Source organism: Theropithecus gelada, chromosome 4, assembly GCF_003255815.1.
Source record: "Theropithecus gelada isolate Dixy chromosome 4, Tgel_1.0, whole genome shotgun sequence".
Lineage (NCBI taxonomy): Eukaryota > Metazoa > Chordata > Mammalia > Primates > Cercopithecidae > Theropithecus > Theropithecus gelada.
In genome coordinates this window covers 44,311,058-44,327,315 of record NC_037671.1, presented here as the reverse complement: position 1 = coordinate 44,327,315, position 16,258 = coordinate 44,311,058, and the positions used below count along the sequence as shown (strand labels likewise).

At 42.1% G+C, this 16,258-nt stretch overlaps 1 protein-coding gene and 1 pseudogene across 4 annotated transcripts in view; both read left to right on the top strand.

Annotated features, from left to right (window-relative positions):
* The window catches only part of CCND3 (cyclin D3), a 125,351-nt gene that overhangs the window by 50,558 nt on the left and 58,535 nt on the right, over nt 1-16,258 (top strand). The window lies entirely within an intron of this gene.
* LOC112622575 lies at nt 8,709-10,193 on the top strand (annotated as a pseudogene).

The window sequence follows — 16,258 nt, the reverse complement described above, 5'->3', positions numbered from 1 at the left end:
GCCGGGGGAAAAAGCGAGATATCGCCAAAAAAAAAAAAAAAAAAAAAAAAAAAAAAAAGAAACTCTACAAATAATAGAATACAGAAAGAAAAGAAAATCCTCTACCATCTTCCTATTCAAGGCAACTTGTGTTATCTCCAGATGATAGGATTTGGGGTGATTTCTGTTCTGTGTACATTTATGTATTTAAAAAAGTTATTAACATTTAAAAATGTATAACATATTTTTTAGTATTATTAAAAAGAAATAGAGACAGTGTCTCTCTCTGTTTGCCAGATTGGTCTTGAATTCTTGGCCTCACACAATCCTCCTGCCTCGGCCTCCTAAAGTGTTAGGATTGCAAGCATGAGCCACCGTGCCCAGACTGTTTATGTATTTTTATCTCTCATGTGTTTTAGAATAAAAAGAACACACATTTATAAAAACAAACGTTAATGCCCAAAGACAGCCTAGTGCTATAACATTTTAGCATATTGTCCTCCTAGTCTTTTTGCAATACACAATTTTATCATTCCATTTATACAATTGTATATACTGCTTTTTTCAATTTCTCAACATTCGCCCTGTTTATTAGAAATACTTCAGCTGTGCACAGTGACTTACGCCTATAATCCTAGCACTTTGGAAGGCCAAGGCGGGCAGATCACAAGGTCAGGAGTTCAAAACCAGCCTGGTCAATATAGTGAAACCCCGTCTCTACTAAAAGTACTAAAATTAGCCGAGTGTGGTAGGTGCCTGTAGTCCCAGCTACTTGGGAGGCTGAGGCAGGAGAATTGCTTGAACCCTGGAGGCGGAGGTGGCAGTGAGCCGAGATCACACCACTGCACTCCAGCCTGGGTGACAGAGCAAGACTGCACCCTGCCCCCCAACTCCACAAAAAAAGAAAAACTTCATAAATATAACTGAGTGATTGTGGGATGTAGTTTATATAGCCATTTCCCTCCCATTGGACTGTAAGGTTGTTTACAATTTTTTTGCTATAATAAATAACCATTGTATGTTCTTATGCATAAATAAAATTTTTAACTAATATACTTTATTTATTTATTTTTGAGACAGAGTCTCACCCTGTCACAAAGGCTGGAGTGCAAGGGCACAATTTCGGCTCACTGCAACCTCTGCCCTCCAGGTTCAAGTGATTCTCCTGCCTCAGCCTCCTGAGTATCTGGGATTACAGGTGGCTGCCACCACGCCCGGCTAATTTTTGTATTTTTAGTAGAGACGGGTTTCACCATGTTGGCCAGCCTGGTCTGGAACTCCTGACCTCGTGATCTGCCCACCTCGGCCTCCTAAAGTGCTGGGATTACAAGCATGAGCCACTGCGCGTGGCCTATACTTTATTTTTTAGAGCAGTTTGGGCTCAGAGCAGAGTGGAACTGCGAAAGTACAGAGTTCCCATATAATTCCTATCCCCACACATGCACAGCCTCCCTGACTATTGACACCCTGCACCCTAGTGATATATTTGTTACAGGTGATGAACCTGCGTTTACATATTATCACCGAAAGGCCAGCATTTATCTTAGGGTTCACTTTTGGTGTTGTCCATTCTTTGTTTTTTGTTGTTGTTGTTGTTGTTTGTTTTTTGTTTTAAGATGGAATTTCGCTCTTGTTGCCGAGGCTGGAGTGCAATGGCGCAATCTCGGCTCACCACAACCTCTGCCTCCCAGGTTCAAGCAATTCTCCTGCCTCAGCCTCCCGAGTAGCTGGGATTACAGGCATGCACCACCATGCCCAGCTAATTTTGTATTTTTAGTAGAGATGGGGTTTCTCCATGTTGAGGCTGGTCTTGAACTCCTGACCTCAGGTGATCTGCCCGCCTCGGCCTCCCAAAGTGTTGGGATTACAGGCGTGAGCCACCACGCCCGGCCCATTCTTTGGTTTTTGACAAACATATGACATGTATCCACCATTGTAGTAATGTACAGAATACTTTCAGTACCCTAAAAATCCTTTGTGCTCTGCTTGTTCATCTCATGCTTTCCCCTAATTCCTAGGAACCACTGGTCTTTTTGCTACCTCCCTAGCTTGGCCTTTTCCAGAATTGACATTCTACAGTCATGCATCACTTAATGAGGGGTGTATGTTCTGATAAATGAGTTGTCAGGTGATTTTGTCGTTGTGTGAACATCATGGAGTGTATTTACACAAACCTAGGTGAAATAGCCTACTACACACCTAGGCTATGTGGAATGTCCTATTGCTCTTAAGCTACAAACCTGTATAGCAGGTTACTGTACTGAATTCTGTAGACAACTGTAACACAATGGCAAGTATTTGTCTATCTAAAGGTGGAAAAGGTAGTGTAACAATAAGGTAATCTCATGGGACCACCGTCATATATGCAGTCCATTATTGACTGAAAACTGCGTGGCATATGACTGTATTTGGAGTCATCTAGTATGTAGCCTTTTCAGATTGGCGTTCTTCACTAAGTAATATCCATTTAAGTTTTCTCTAGGTCTTTTCATGGCTTGATAGCTCATTTCTTTTTTCTTCTTTTTTTTTTTTTTTAGACAAGAGTCTCACTCTGTCACCCAGGCTGGAGTGCAGTGGCATGATCTTGATTCACTGCAACCTCCACCTTCCAGGTTCAAGTGATTCTCCTGCCTCAGCCTCCCAAGTAGCTGGGACTACAGGCACATGCCACCACATCTGGCTAATTTTTTATTTTTATTTTTATTTTTTTTTGAGATGGAGTCTTGCTTTGTCACCCAGGTTGGAGTGCAGTGGCACGATCTCGGCTCACTGAAACCTCTGCCTCCTGGGTTCAAGCGATTCTCCTGCCTCAGCCTCCCAAGTAGTTGGAATTACGGGCACCCACCACCACTCCCAGCTAATTTTTTGTATTTTTAGTAGAGACAGGGTTTCACTATGTTGGCCAGGCTGATCTCAAACTCCTGACCTCATGATGGTGAACCACTATGCCCAGCCAGCTTTTTTTTTTGGAGGCCGAGGCGGGCAGAAGTTCAAGACCAGCCTGGCCAAATGGTGAAACCCCGTCTCTACTGAAAATACAAAAATTAGCTGGGGGTGGTGGCACCTGCCTGTAATCCAGTTACTCTGGAGGCTGAGGCAGGAGAACTGCTTGAACCCAGGAGGCGGAGGTTGCAGTGAGTTGAGATGGCACCACTGCACTCCAGCCTGGGTGAAGAGCAAGACTCCATCTCAAAAAAAAAAAAAAAAAAGAAGACATGAGCTTAACAAATAATGGAAAAATGTTCAACATCACTATCATTATCATCAGGGAAATCCGAATAAAACCACAATGAGGTATCATCTATGCTGTGAGGATGAGGAGAAAAGGGATCTCATAGACTGTTAGGAATATAAACTATTGCAGCCACTATAGCAAACATTATGGAGTTTCCTCAAAAAACTATGAATCAGGCCAGGTATGGTGGTTTCCACCTATAATCCCAGAGCTTTGGGAGGCCAAGGTGTGGAGATCACTTGGAGCCAAGAGTTCAAGACCAACACATCAAGACTCTGTCTCTACAAAACATTCTTAAAAATTAGCCACGCATGATATAGTTTGCCTATAGTCTTTGTTACTTAGGGGCTTAGGTGTGAGGATGGCCTGAGCCCAGGAGTTCAATGCTACAGAGAGCTATGATTATATGACTGCACTCTAGCCTGGGTGACACAGTGAGACCCCATCTTTAAAAACAAAAACAAGGCTGGGCACAGAGGCTCATGCTTGTAACCTTAGCACTTTGGGAGGCTGAGATAGTAGGATTGCTTGAGCCTGGGAGGACGAGATTGCAGTGAGCCATGATTGTGCCACCGTACTCCAGCCTAGGTGACAGAGCGAGACCCTGTCCCAAGATAGATAAAATATTGCTGGGCATGGTGGCTCATGCCTGTAATCCCAGCATTTTGGGAGGCCGAGGCCAGCAGATAACGAGGTCAGGAGTTTGAGACCAGCCTGGCCGACCTGGTGAAACCCCGTCTCTACTAAAAACACAAAAATTGCCGGGTGTGGTGGTGCATGCCTGTAATCCCAGCTACTTGGGAGGCTGAGGCAGGAGAATTGTTTGAACCTGGGAGGGGGAGGTTGCAGTGAGTCGAGATTGCACCACAGCACTCCAGCCTGGGTGACAGCAAGACTGTGTCTCAAAAAAAAGAAAAAAAAAAGATAAAATAAAAGAAAACCGGCTGGGTGTGGTGGCTCATACCTGTAATCCCAGCACTTTGGGGGCTGAGGCAGGCGGATCACTTGAGGTCAGGAGTTCGAGACCAGCCTGCCCAACATGGTAAAACCCTGTCTCCACTAAAAATGCAAAATTAGCCGGGTATGGTGGCAGGCACCTGTAATTCCAGCTACTTGGGAGGCTGAGGCAGGAGAATCTCTTGAACCCAGGAGGTGGAGGTTGCAATGAGCTGAGATCGTGCTACTGCACTCCAGCCTGGGTGACAGCGAGACTCCTTCTCAAAAAATAAAAAATAAAATAAATAAAACAAAAAAACTGCAAATCAAACTACCATATGATCCAGCATTCCCACTACTGGGCATTTATCCAAAAGAAAGGAAATCAGTATATTGACGAGACAGCCACACCTCCATGTTTACTGCAGCACTATTGACAACAGTCAAGATATCGAATCAACCTTGGTGTCCAACAGCAGATGAATGGATGAAGAAAGTATGGCACATATACACAATGGAATTCTTTTCAGCCATAAAAAGAATGAAATCCTGTCATTTGTGTCACCATGGATGAAACTGAGGACATTATGTGAAGTCAGATGAACCAGGAATAGAAAGTTAAACATGTTCTCACTCACATGTGGAAACTTTAAAAAGCTGATGTCATAGAAGGAAAAAGTAGAACAGAAAATAATAGAGGGTGGGAAGGGGAGGGGAAAGGAGGCATAGGAAGAGATTTGTTAAAGGTTACAAAATTATATCTACATAGGAGGAATAAGTTCCAGTGTTCTATACCACTGTTGGATGACTACAGTTAAGAATAATAATACATAGTTTCAAACAGCTAGGTGGAGGATAATGAATGCTCCCAAAACAAAATGATGAATGTTTGAGATGATAGATATGCTAATTAATCTGATCACTGTACATTATATGTATTGAAACATCACTATGTACCCCATAAATATGTACAATTATTATGTGTCAATTAAAAAATAAAATTATACTACATTAAAAAGAAACAAACTAGTGCATCCAGACAATGGAATATTATTCTGTGGTAAAAAGAAATGAGGTATCGGCTGAGCTATGTACCTGAACGGGGCCGGGCACAGTGGCTCATGCCTGTAATCCTGGCACTTTGGCAGACTGAGGAAGGTGGATCACCTGAGGTCAGGAGTTCGAGACCAGCCTGGCCAACATGGTGAAACCTCGTCTCTACTAAAAATACAAAAATTAGCCGGGTGTGGTGGCACACGCCTGTAGCCCCAGCTACTTGGGAGGCTGAGGCAGGAGAATCACTTGAACCCGGGAGGCAGAGGTTGCAGTGTGCCAAGATCGCCATTGCACTCCAGTCTGGGCAACAAGAGCGAAACTCCGTCTGAAAAAAAAAAAAAAAAATGTTTTCCCAGCACCATTTGTTGAAGAGACTATCCTTTCCCCAGTAAGTGTTCTTGGCACCTTTGTCAAAAATCAGTTGGCTAAGGCAGGGGCAGTCGCGCACGCCTGTAATCCCAGCACTTTGGGCGACTGAGGCAAGAGGATCACCTGAGGTCAGGGGTTCAAAACCAGTCTGGCCAACATGGTGAAACTCCGACTCTACTAAAAATACAAAACTTAGTCGGGCATGGTGGCAGCCTCCTGTAGTCCCAGCTACCCTGGAGGCTGAGGCAGGAGAATCACTTGAACTCCAGAGGCAGAGGTGCAGGGAGCCGAGATCTCGCCACTGCACTCCAGCCTGGGTGACAGAGCAAGACTCTGTCTCAAAAAAAAAAAAAAAAATCAGTTGGCTATAGATTCATGGACTAATTTCTGGGTTTCCTATTATTTTCCATTGGTTTATATGTCTGTTTCTATGTCACTACCATGCTATTTTAGTTACTACAGCTTTGTGGTATATTTTGGTATATTTTGAAGACTGTAGTAGTGTGATGTAGTAGTGTGATGCCTTTCAGCTTTGTTCTTTTTTTTTTTTTTTTTTTTTTTTTTTTTTTTTTTTTTTGAGACGGAGTCTCGCTCTGCCGCCCAGGCTGGAGTGCAGTGGCCGGATCTCTGCTCACTGCAAGCTCCGCCTCCCGGGTTCACGCCATTCTCCTGCCTCAGCCTTCCGAGTAGCTGGGACTACAGGCGCCCGCCACCGCGCCCGGCTAGTTTTTTGTATTTTTTAGTAGAGACGGGGTTTCACCATGTTAGCCAGGATGGTCTCGATCTCCTGACCTCGTGATCCGCCCGTCTCGGCCTCCCAAAGTGCTGGGATTACAGGCTTGAGCCACCGCGCCCGGCCTAGCTTTGTTCTTTTTGCTCAGGATTGCTTTGCCTATTTGGAGTCTTTGTGGTTTCTTATGAGTTTTAGGATTTTTTTTTTTTCTATTTCTGTGAAGAATATACTGACATGTTGATAGATATTACAGTGAATCTATAGATTGCTTTTGGTAATACGATCATTTTAACAATATTAATTCTTCCAATTCATGAACATGGGCTGTCTTTCCATTTATATCATCTTCAATTTCTTTCATCAGTGTTTTGTAGCTTTCCTTGTAGAAGTCTTTCACCTCCTTGGTAAAATTTATTCGTAGGTTTTTTTTTTTTTTTTTTTTTAGAGCTATCATAATTAAATTGCATTCTTGATTTCTTTTTCAACTAGTTCATTGTGCATGTATAGAAACACTACTGAGTTTTGTATGTTGATTTTGTATCCTGCAACTTTACTGAATTTGTTTATCATTTTTTTGGTAGCCTTTAGCTTTTTCTATGTATAAGTTCATGTCATCTGCAAACAGGAACAATTTGACTTCCTTCTTTTCCAATTTATAAATCCTTTATATTTTTCTCTTGCCTAATTGCTCTGGCTTGGTATCCATTCACCTACTGAAGGACAACTTGGGCCTCAAAGTTTTGACAATTATGAATAAAGCCACTATCAACATCTGTGTGCAGGTTTTTGGGTGGACGTGTTTTCTGTTCGTTTGGGCAGATACCAAGGAGTATAATTGCTGGGTTGTATAATAGTACTTTTAGTTATATAAGAAACTGTTAAATTGTCTTCCAAAGTGAATATACCATTTTGTATTCCCACCAGCAATGAATGAGAGTTTTTGTTGCTTCACATTCTCACCAGCATTTGATGTGCCAATGTTTGGTATCTCAGTCATTCTAATAGGTGCATAGTGGTACATCATTATTGTTTTAATTTGCAATTCTCTAATGACATATGATTTAGAACACCTTTACATATGCTTACTTGCCATCTGTAGATGTTTGGTGAGGTATCAGCCCAGTTCTTCTGCCCACTTTCTAATCAGGTTGTATTTTGTTTTGTTTTGTTTTGTTTTTTTGAGACGGAGTTTCACTCTTGTCGCCCAGGCTAGAGTATAATGGCTCAATCTTGTTCACTGCAACCTCCGCCTCCCAAGTTCAAGAGATTCTCCTGCCTCAGTCTCCCTAGTAGCTTTTAATATACCAAAGACCACACCTAGCTAATTTGTGTATTTTTAGTAAAGACAGGGTTTCACCATGTTGGCCAGGCTGATCTTGAACTCCTGACCTCAGGTGATCCACCCGCCTTAGCCTCCCGAAGTCTTGGGATTACAGGCATGAGCCACAGTGCCCAGGTTGTTTGTTTTCTTATTGTTGAGATTTTAAGAGTTTTTTGCATGTTTCGAATAACAATCCTTTATCAGATGTGATGTTTGCAACTATTTGCCCCTAGTCTGTGGCTTGTCTTCTCATTCTTTTGACATTGCCTTTTGTGGAGCAGAGATTTTTAATTTTAATGAAGTTCAGCTTTTCAATTATTTTTTCATAAATCATGCCTTTGGTGTTATATCTAAAAAGCCATCTCCCATGAGGCCAAGAGGCCATGGTCATGTTAGCCCAGCTGCAAGGCTGGCCATCAGTTGTAGGAAATCAGTACTCCTTTAGGGACAGTATTGCGAATACATTTAGAAAAAAAGGAAAATGATCCAGCAGTTAAAATTCAGAGCTGGTTTACAGGATATTGACATGTTCAGGCATACATTAGGCATTTACACAGAATTGTAATAACTATTCAAAAATGGAGTATTTAGGCAGACAACATTATTAACTAATTGTGAAGGCGGCATATTATACTGTGAAGATGAATCTCTATAATGCAGTGGCTATCAGGATTGAGAGAAGATGGTGAGGGGCTATAAGAATGAGAAATACTGTTATTATTATTATTATTACTATTATTATTATTTGAGACAGAGTTTTACTCTTGTTGCCCACCCAGATTGGAGTGCAATGGCGCGATCTCAGCTCACCACAACCTCCACCTCCCAGGTTCAAGCAATTCTCCTGCCTCAGCCTCTTGAGTAGCTGGGGTTACAGGCATGAACCACCACGCCTGGCTAATTTAGTTCAGATGGGGTTTCTCCATGTTGGTCTGGCTGGTCTCGAACTCCTGATCTCAGGTGATCCACCTGCCTTGGCCTCCCAAAGTGCTGGGATTACAGGCATGAGCCACCTCACCTGGCCTGTTTTAATTATTTTTATCTGAAGTTGTACCTGAGAACTGTTTGAGGAACCAGTGATGCACTTTAGGGAGGCACTAGAGGAGTTTGCAGAGATAAAAAAGAGAGAAGAGAACAAAGCTAAGCTCAAAAAGGAAGGGAAGAAAAGAGATCACCAAGTGTAAAAGATGCATTTTCTCCTCAGCACAAAGCAGATTCCAGGTGTATATAATTCACCATTCAGAAAAAAACAAAAAAACAACAAAAAAAAAACCACGGCCTGGCACGCTAGCTCACGCCTGTAATCCCAGCATTTGGGAGGCCAAGGCAGGAGGATCACTTGAGCCCAATAGTTCAAGACCAGTCTGGGCAACATACCAAGACCCTCTTTCTATTAAAAAAAAAAAGTTAGAGGCCGGGCGCAGTGGCTCACACCTGTAATCCCAGCACTTTGGGAGGCCGAGGTGGGCAGATCACGAGGTCAGGAGTTCAAGACCAGCCTGGCTAACATGGTGAAACCTCGTCTCTACTAAAAATACAAAAATTAGCCGGTCGTGGTGGCATGCGCCTGTAGTCCCAGCTGAGGTAGAAGAATCACTTGAACCTGGCAGGTGGAGGTTGCAGGGAGCTGAGATTGTGCCACTGCAGTCCAGCCTGGGTGACAGAGTGAGACTGTGTCTCAAAAAAAAAAAAAAAAAAATTAGCTGAGTATGGTGGTACACACCTGTAGTCCCAGCTACTTGGGAGACCGAGGCTGGAGGATCACTTGAGCCACTGGCAGTCTGAGCGACAAAAAAAGACTCTGCCTCAAATACACACACACACACACACACACACACACACACACACACACAGAGAGAGAGAGAGAAAAAAGCCTGGCCTGTGGGAGTTGTGGTTACAGAAGGCAAAGCTTTTAATATACCAAAGACCTAAAGTTAAGCAGAAGTACTCCACAAGCCTTACCAATTGGCTAGCCTGTATAAGCACCCAGTCTTTTCTCTCTCCTTTTTTTTTTTTTTTTTTTTTTTTTAAAGACAGAGTTTCGCTGTTTTTCCCCAGGCTGGAATGCAATGGCACGATCTCGGCTCACCGCAACCTCCGCCTCCCGGGTTCAAGTGATTCTCCTGCCTCAGCCTCCCGAGTAGCTGGGATTACAGGCATGCGCCACCACGCCTGGCTAATTTTTTTGTATTTTTAGTAGAGACGGGGTTTCTCCATGTTGGTCAGGCTGGTCTTAAACTCCCGACCTCAGGGGTTCCGCCGTCCTCGGCCTCTCAAAGTGCTGGGATTACAGACGTGAGCCACCGTGCCCCGCCAAGCACCCAGTCTTTTCTGAAGTGCTGCTACCTCTCAATAGAAGCAATATCAGGGGTCCTTCCAAAGTATCACTGAAGTATTAGGACAATGCCACAAGCCTTTGGAGCCAATGTTACAGCCACCAGAACCAATCAGTGAGTTAAAGTTAAAGTGAGGAGTTCAAAAGAGAGGAATGAGTGCGAAATGTAATTGACAATATGTTTTTGCCATTTTCTTCCTACTGTAAAAATGAAAGTACATCCCATTAATCCAGAGTTAATTAATATCCAGAGCTGGTTTACAGGATATGTTACAGGACATGTTCCAGCATACATTAGGAATTTACACAGAATAGTAATGACTATTCAAAAATGGGGTAGTTATTGGCCGAGTGCGGTGGCTCACGCCTGTAATCCCAGCACTATGGGAGGCCGAGACGGGTGGATCACGAGATCAGGAGATTGAGACCATCCTGGCTAACACGGTGAAACCCCGTCTCTACTAAAAATACAAAAAAAATTAGCCGGGTGTGGTGGCAGGCGCCTGTAGTCCCAGCTACTCCGGCGGTTGAGGTAGGAAAATGGCGTGAACCCTTGAGGCGGAGCTTGCAGTGAGCCAGATCACGCCACTGCACTCCAGCCTGGGCGACTGAGCGAGACTCCGTCTCAAAAATAAATAAATAAATAAAATAAAATAATGGGGTAGTTATTTAGGCAGACAGCATTATCAACTAATTGTGAAGGTAGTGTATTTTAGTATGAAGATGAATCTCTACAATGCAGTGGCTATCAGGATGGCATTAATCATGCAATTATGGGCCTGATTCTTATGGAGAACATTTCCAAAGTGAAAATCCTCAGAAATAGATCTGTGACAAGGAACAAGACAAGGATGCCCATTCTCACCACTTCTATTCAATATAGTTTTGGAGGTCCTTGCTAGAGCAACTGCGTAAGACAAATAAATGGCATCCAAATTGGAAAAGAAGTAACATTGAATCTGCAGATGACATGATCATATATTAAGAGAAACCCCAAAGACTCCACCAAAAATCTGTTAGAACTAATAAATGTAGTAAAGTTATGGAATACAAAATCATCATACCAAAAGAAGTAACATTTCTATACACTAACAACAAACTATCCCCCCAAAAAATAAAAAAATCCCGTTTATAATAGCATCAACAAAAATAATATACTTAGGAATAAATTTAACCAAGGAGGTAAAGGACTTGTACATAGAAAACTGTAAAATATTGATGAAATAAATTAAAGAAGACACAAATAAATGGAATCATATTCTGTGTTCACAAATTAGAAGAATTAATATGTTTAAATGACCATATTACCTGAAGTTTCCTACAGAGCAATGCAATCTACATCAAAATTCTAATGACATTTTTTACAGAAATAGAAAAAACAATCCTAAAATTCATATGAAACCACAAAAGATCATGAATAGCCCAAACAATCGAGCAAAAAGAACAAAGCTGGAGGCATCTCACTACCTAAATTCCAAATATACTGTAAAGCTATAGCAATCAAAATAGCATAGTACTGATAAAATAGACATATAGACCAATGGAACAGAATAGAGAACCCAGAAGTAAATCCACACATTTATGGTCAATTGATCTTAAACAGAGGTGGCATGTATGCACACTGGGGATAGGACAATCTCTTCAATAAATCATTTTGGGAAAACTGCATATCATGCAGAAGAATGAAATTGGACCTTTATATTAGACCAACTCAAAGTAGATTAAAGACTTAAACTGGCCAGGTGTGGTGGCTCAAGCCTGTAATCCCAGCACTCTGGGAGGCCGAGGCAGGTGGATCACCTAAGGTCAGGAGTCCGAGACCAGCCTGACCAACATGGTGAAATCATGTCTCTACTAAAAATACACAAAATTAGCTGGGCGTGGTGGTGGACACCTGTAATTCCAGCTGCTCCAGAGGCTGAGATAGTTGAATCTCTTGAACCATGAACTGGGGAGGGGGATGTTGCAGTGAGCCGAGATCACGCCATTGCACTCCAGCGGGGGCAACAAGAACGAAACTCCATCTCAAAAAAAAAAAAAAAAACTTACACTGAGACTTGAAACTGTAAAACTACTAGAAGAAAACTTAGGGAGAAAGCTTATTGACATTTGCCTGGGCAATGATTTTTTTGAATATGGCACCATAATGACATAGGACAGGCAATAAAAATAAAAATGGATAAATGGGATTGCATCAAACTAAAACTCTGCATAGCAGAGAAAACAATCAACAGAGTGAAGAAACAACCTACAGAATGTGAGAAAATATTTGCAAACCACACATTTCATAAGAAGTTAATATTCAAAATATATAAGGAACTTATATAACTCAATAGCAAGAAAACAAATAACCTGATTAAAAAATGAGCAAAGGTCAGTTGAGAGAGGAAGAGAAAAACAAAATGAGTAAAGGACTTTAATAGACCTTTCTCAAAAGAAGATATGCGCATGACTGACCTGTACATGAAAAGGTACTTAACATCATTAATCATCAGAGAAATGCAAATTAAAATCACAATGAGGTATCGCCTCACACCTGTTAGAATGGCTACTATCAAACAGACAAAAGATAAACATTGACAAGGGTGTGGAGAAAAGGGAAGGCCTGCACACATTCCCCTTAGTGGGAATGTAAATTAGTATAGCTACTATAAAGGAAAGTATGGAGATTCCTCGAAAACTTAAAAACAGCAACTACCCGCCGAGAGTGGTGGCTCATGCCTGTAATCCCAACACTTTGAGAGGCCAAGGCAGGCAGATCACCTGAGGTCAGGAGTTTGAGACCAGCCTGGCCAACATGGTGAAACCCCATCTCTACTAAAAATACAAAAAATTAGCCGTGTGTAATGGTGGACGCCTGTAATCCCAGCTACTCAGGAGGCTGAGACAGGAGAATCACTTGAACCCAGCGGGCAGAGGTTGCAGTGAGCAGAGATCATGCCATTGCACTCCAGCCTGGGCAACAAGAGTGAAACTCTGTCTCAAACAAACAAACAAACAAACAAAACAGAACTACCATATGATCCAGCACTCCCACTTCTGGGAGTGATATATCCAAAGGAAATCAAATATGTAGGTCTAAGAGATATTTGCACTTCTATGTTCATAGCAGTGTTATTCCCAATCGCCAAGATGTACAATCAACCTAAATATCCATTGAATGATGAATAAAGAAAATGTGATTTATATATAATGGAATCATATTCAGCCTTAAAAAAGAAAGAAATCCTGCCATTTGTGATAATATGGATGAATATTGAGGACATTATGCTAAATGAAATGTCAGGCACAGAAAAACAAATATTGCATAATTCATTTATATGTGAAATCTAAAAAAGTCAAACTCTTGGAAGTAGAGAGTAGAATGGTGGTTGCCAGGGGACTAGTGGGAGGGGAGAATGCGGAATGCTGGTCGAAGGGTACAGTTTCAGTTTGATAGGATAAATAGATTCAGAGATCTATTGTATAGCACGGTGGTTTGTTTATTTTTAGTTTTAATTTTTTGAGACAGGGTCTCACTTTGTCACCCAGGCTGGAGTGCAGTGGTGTGATCTCAGCTCATGTAGCCACAACCTCCCAGGCTCAAGTGATCCTTCTACCTGAGCTTCCCGTAGCTTCCTAGCGGGGACCACAGGCAGGCACCACCATACCCAGCTACTTTTTGTATTTTTTGTAGAGATGCAGTTTCACCATGTTGCCCAAGCTGGTCTTGAATTTCTAGGCTCAAGCAATCTGTCTGCCTTGGCCTCCCAAAGTGCTGGAATTATAGGTGTGAGCCACCTCACCTGGCCACATGGTGATTATAGTTAATAATGATATTTGTATACTTGAAAATTGCTAAGAGTATAGCTCTTAAATGGTTTTACCACAAAAAATTATAACTATGTTATGGATATGTTAATTAGCATGATGGTGGTAATAATTTCATTATATATATATAAAATCATGTTATATACGATTAACATATACCTTTTTTTTTTTTTTTGAGACAGAGTCTTACTCTGTTGCCCAGGTTGGAGTGCAGTGGCATGATCTTGGCTCACTGCAACCTCCTGGGCTCAAGCGATTCTCCTACCTCAGCCTCCCGAGTAGCTGGGATTACAGGCGCCCACCACCATGCCCGGCTAATTTTTGTATTTTTAGTAGAGACAGGGTTTCGCCATGTTGACCAGGCTGGTCTTGAACTCCTGACCTCAGGTGATCTGTCTGCCTTGGCCTCCCAAAGTGCTAGGATTACAGGTATGAGCCACTGCACCCGGCCAACATATACCTTTTTATTTGTCAATTATACCTCAGTCAAGCTGAGTGATGAAGTCATCACTCTACCCTATCTAAAGATAGATATCTGTGCTATCTTTTAGGAGTTTTGTAGTTTTGTATTTTACATTTAGGTCTATGATCCATTTTTAGTTGACCTTAGTGAAAAGCATAAGATCTGTATCTAGATTCTTTTTTTTTTTTTGCATGTGGATGTCCAGTTGTTCCAGCACCATTTGTTGAAAAGGCTATCTTCACTTCATTGTGTTGCCTTTGCTCCTTTGTCAAAGAGCAGTTGACTGTATTTCTATGGGTCTATTTCTGGGTGCTCAGTTCTGTTCCATTGATCTCTGTGTCTTTTGCCAATACCACACTGTTGTGATTACTGTTGCTTTATATTAAGTCTCGAAGTCAGGTGGTGTCAGCCCTCCGTCTTTGTTCTTTTCCTGTAATATTATGTTGGCTACTCTGGGTCTTTTACTTCTCAATATAAACTTTAGAATCAGTTTGTCAATATCTACAAAATAAATTGCTGAGGTTTTAAGTGGGATTGCATTGAATCTCTAAATCAGCTTGGGAAGAATGGACATTTTGACAATATTGAGTCTTCTCTATTGATTTAATTCTGCTTTGATATCTTTCATCAGAGTTTTCTAGTTTTCCATATATAGACCTTGTACATATTTTGTTAGCTTTAAACTTATTTCATTTTAGGGGTTCTAATATACATGGTAATGTGTTTTTCATTTCAAATTCCACTTGTTCATTGCTAGTATATAGGAAATGATTGACTTTTTTTCTTTTTTTTTTTTTTTTTTTTGATATGGAGTCTCACTCTGTTGCCCAGGCTGAAGTACAGTGGCACAATCTCAGCTCACCGCAACCTCCGCCTCCCGGGCTCAAGCGATTCTCCTGCCTCAGCATCCCAAGCAGCTAGGACTATAGGTGCCCACCACCTGTATATGTGCTGGATCAAAATTAGCCCACGCCCAGCTAATTTTTATATTTTTAGTAGAGACAGGGTTTCTTCATGTTGGTCAGGTTGGCCTCGAACTCCTGACCTCAGGTGATCCACCCGCCTCAGCCTCCCAAAGTGCTGGGATTGCAGGCATAAGCCACCATACCCGGTCATGATTGACTTTTTTAAAGAGATGGGGTCTCACTATGCTGTCCAGGCTGACCTCAAACTTCTGGGCTCAAGCAATCCTCCTGCCTCAGCCTTTTGGGTAGCTGGGACTACAGGTGTGTGCTACTGTGCCTGGTTTTGACTTTTATACATTAACTTTATATCCATGGCCGGGCACAGTGGCTCAGGCCTATAATCCCAGCACTTTGGGAGGCGGAGGTGGGCAGATTGCCTGAGCTTAGGAGTTCGAGACCAACCTGGGCAACATGGTGAAACCCCATCTCTACTAAAAATACAAAAATTGGCCAGGCATGGTGGCGTGTGCCTGTAATCTCAGCTACTTCAGAGGCTGGGGCACAAGAATCTCATCAACCCCAGAGGCAGAGGTTGCAGTGAGCCAAGAATGCGCCACTGCACTCCAGCCTGGGTGAAAGAGCAGACCCAGTCTCAATAAATAAATAAATAAATAGGCTGGGCACGGTGGCTCACAGCTGGGCGTGGTGGCTCACACCTGTAATCCCAGCACTTTGGGAGGCTGAGGCAGGTGGATCACCAGGTCAGGAGTTCAAGACCAGCCTGGCCAATATAATGAAACTCTACTAAAAATACAAAAATTAGCCAGGCGTGGTGGTGGGTGCCTGTAATCCCAGCTACTCGGGAGGCTGACGCAGAGAATTGCTTGAACTGGGGAGGCGGAGGTTGCAGTGAGCTGAGATTGCACCACTGCACTCCAGCCTGGGCCATAGAGGGAGACTCCATCTCAAAAAAGTAAATAAAATAAGTAAATAAATAAATAAAAATTTTATATCCTGCAACTTACTATAATTGCTTATTAGTCACAGAAGGATCTTTTTGGTCTATTCTTTTGGATTTCTACATAAATAATAATTTTTTTTTTTTTTTTTTTTTTT